The sequence below is a fragment of the Dama dama genome, chromosome 12 (assembly GCF_033118175.1).
Source record: "Dama dama isolate Ldn47 chromosome 12, ASM3311817v1, whole genome shotgun sequence".
In the NCBI taxonomy this organism is placed as follows: Eukaryota; Metazoa; Chordata; class Mammalia; order Artiodactyla; family Cervidae; genus Dama; species Dama dama.
The window spans coordinates 83,819,672-83,823,668 of record NC_083692.1 but is presented as its reverse complement, the minus strand read 5'-3'; positions in this window follow the sequence as shown (position 1 = coordinate 83,823,668).

Sequence of the window (3,997 nt, the reverse complement as noted above, 5' to 3'; positions counted from 1 at the left end):
GAGAATTCCACGGACAGAGGAGCCTGGTGGGCTACAGTCCATGGGCTGGCAAAGAGTCGGACACGACTGAGTGACTTTCACATGTGCAAGATAGTTTGCATTTTATGGGAATTGACTCATTTAACTATGCCAAATTGGAGGTAGGAATTATCATCCACTTTTCCTGGGACAGGAAACTGAGGCACATAGAGGCTAAGTCACTTGTCAAAGTGACTAGGATCTGAACTCAGGTTGTCAAAGTCCAGAACCTCCGCTTATCACATTGCACAGAGTCTCTTCTCCAGTCTGGGGGACATAGATGACAGGGACGTCACTGGCTGACATAGGCAGTCAGGAGTAGTAGGTGTCAGTGTGTGGGGTCGGTGGGGGTGGGAGGAGGGCAGACAAGGCGATGCTTTGGACATGTGAGGAATCTGGATGTTCTGCCAGCACCTCGGGCTTCCCTGGTGGCTCAGTGGTAAAGAATCTGCCTGCCAATGCAGATGCAATCCCTGATCTGGGAAGATCCCGTGGAGGAGGGCATGGCAACCCACTCCAGTATTCTTGCCTGGGAAATCCCATGGACAGAGGAGCCTGGCGGGCAACTGTCCATGGGGTCGCAAAGACTCCGACACAGCTGAGCAACTGAACAAGCCAGCACCTTGAGTGTTGATGTACAGCAGGCTTCAGGTCCCAATTTGGAGAGGGAGCTGGTCTTCATTAAAAATATGAAACATCTGTAAAAATGCTGTTGGCTGACTTCCCTGGTCAAACTATTCCAGAAAGTCCTGCTATGCTCACAAACAGGAAGCCCATGCCCCAGCTGAAGGTTTGGCCAGAAATTTGGGAAGGTCAGGTTCATCAGCAAGGTGCTCAGGGTCTCTGGGCTGCAGAGAGGTCTATGAAGGAGACCGCACCCCAACCTTGAATAAGGGAGAGGGATCAGTGTCTCTGAGACTCTGTCAATTTATCCCAAGTCCTCTCCTTGTTCCAATGAAGCAGTGCTTCTCAACACTGCCCACTCATCAGACTCACCCAGGGAGATTTAAAAACCACCGGTGCCCAGGCTGCAACCCAGACCCAGTTAAATCGGCCTGTGTCAGGGTGGGCACAGGCAGTTTTGAAAAGCTCTTTAGGTAACTCCCATGTGAGACTTGAATTAAGCACCAGAGCACAGGAGGAGGATTTGTCTTTGGAGATGATCAGAGAGCAGGGACATCACTAACATCTATCAAGTACTTTTCAATTCATAAGACACTTTCACATACATGGCCTTACGGCCTTTCTTAAGGAGTATCGTCTCATTATCTACAAGTTGGAAGGGAAAACCATGACTCAAAAAAGAGAAATGACTTGCTCAAGGTCAAACAGTTACTGACTGGAAAAGCCATGACTAGAATCCAGATCGGCTGATGTCCAGTCCAGAGTTCTTTCATAAGGCCACATAGGGCAACGCCACAGAAGGAAGGCCAAGCTCATCTGTATTCACATAAAAAGGTGAGAGGGTAGGTACCTTTTAAAGCAGTAATGATCACAGAAGCAAATCTGAAAACAAGAGCTGCAGCTGTGGCCAGGGCGTAAAGGGGTGGGACACCGGGAATGTAGCCAGGCCAGAAATCGTTGGTGAAGTCCAGGTGTCCCATTGTCAGGGGGTGATGGGAAAGACCAGGGAGGCGGTGAGTGGGACTGAAGGTAAGAGACGGAAGCCCAGGGCAGGGCCTGGTGTGGCACCGTCCAGAAAGCCTGGTGGCCTGAGCTCCAGGTAGGAGTCTTGGGCCACCTCAGTGGTAGTGGTGGAAAGAGCAAATCTGAGTAATTCCTGGAGGCATTTACCAGTTAATAGGAATTCTTCTAGAAATTTAGGGATACATCCTCTTACTAACCAGATAACAATCACCTGCTAACTTGTATCGAGCTGTATAATTAAAAATATACTCTCTTTCCATTTTCACAGTGGCCTGAGGCATTATCCTGCCACAGCAGCTTCATGAGTAAAACTGGTATAATACTACTTCATGGAGACACAGAGGATAAATGAAAGGATGTGTCCAGCTAAACGCCCAGCACATGCTGTGCTGTGTTCAGTCCGACTCTTTGCAACCCCATGGTCTGTAGCCCACCAGGCTCCTCTATCCATGAGATTATCCAGGCAAGAATACTGGAGTGGGTTGCTGTTTGCTCCTCCAGGGGATCTTCCTGACCCAGGGACTGAACCCATGTCTTTTGTGTCTCCTTCATTGGCAGGCAGATTCTTTACGACTGTGCCATCTGGGAAGCCTGCCTAGCCCATAGAAGGTGCTGAATACATATTAGTTCCCTTGGTGGTTGCTTCTTTTGGGGATGTGGATGGTGAGATCCCACATGCTGAGTCCCATCTGGTGGTGAAGAGTGTGGGCTCCAGAACCAGACTGCTAGCTTCAAGCCAGCTCCCCCAATCATCTAGTCTTTAAACCCCGGACAAGTTAGTTACCCACACAGAGCTTCTGTTTCTTCCAGTGAAAGTGAAAGTGAAGTCGCTCAGTCGTGTCCGACCCTTTGCGACCCCATGGACTGTAGCCCACTGTAGTCCATGGGATTTTCCAGGCAAGAATACTGAAGTGGGTTGCCATTTCCTTCTCCAGGGGATCTTCCTGACCCAGGGATCGAACCCAGGTCTCCCGCATTGCAGGCAGATGCTTTAACCTCTGAGCCACCAGGGAAGCAACATGTGAACCTTTCTTGTGTGGTGGTTGGGAGGATTAAATGAGATAAAGCATGAAAAGCTCTTGGCATAGTCCCTGGCATCCAATCGCTGTTCAATAGTTGTTGACAAATTTCATTAAGGATGACTTGCCTAAAATACCCCCAATAGCAAGTAGATTCGCCAACACTGGAATCTAGCGCCACACTCTTTCTGCTACACTGTGGCAGCTTCCACTGAAAACGAGCTTACATTGATGGAGGACCAACTGCATCTCGAGACACTGATACCAAGGCAAAGCACTTCATAGGGATATTATGAGCTGAGGAGGGGCGAGTAACTCTCTTAATGTCACAGAGCTGGTTAGCTGGGAATATGGGAGTCAGACTGTCTGACCTCAAGTCCCACAACCACTGTCTATGCCAGTCACTCTTAAATTCTAGTATGCATCAGAGTCACCTGGATGGCTTGCTAAAATTCAGATAACAAGCCCTTCTTCCAGGGATTTTTATGGGTTTTTTCCTTTCACTTCTGAAATTAAAAATGGGTTTTATCCCTAAGAAGGAAATATGGCTCTGATCCTACTACTACAGTCTTAAGAACTTTGAAATATACAAGAGGGTTTATTACTCACTACAGTTACCTGACTGGACAATGCATCCCCAGGATTTATATAGCTTATAACTGAAAGTGTGTACCATCTTTAAAAAGATTTTTATTGGTGTATAGTTGCTCTCCCAGAGTTTTTGATTCAGCCAGCCTGAGGTAGAGCCTGAGAATTTGCATTCTTAACAAGTTCCCAGATGACATCAATGCTGCTGGTCTGGGCACCACATCTAGAGAATGTGGACTATATTAAGCTGCCTTTGTTGGGTACAATTCATTGTGATGAGAGACTGTGGGGGTCTACCCTGAATATCCATTGGAACGACTGATACTGAAACTGAAGCTCCAATACTTTGGTTACCTGATGTGAAGAGCTGACTCGCTGGAAGACTCTGATGCTGGGAAAGATTGAGGACAGGAGGAGAAGGGGGTGACAGAGGATGAGATGGTTGGATGGCATCATTGACTCAAAGGACTGAGTTTGAGCAAACTCCGGGAGATGGTGAAGGACAGGGAAGCTTGGCGTGCTGCAGTCCATAGGATGACAGAGAGTCGGGCACATGACAGCGACTGAACATCTGCAAAAACTCTGCTGACCTCTCAGGCTTCCAGGAGCCCCAAAGGAGAGCTCTGGGGCACATTCAGGAAATGTGTCTCTGTTAAGCTCCTTGGAGCCTCATGACACGACCCACGCCTTGTCAGATGCACACAGATTCCACTAGGCACAGCCTA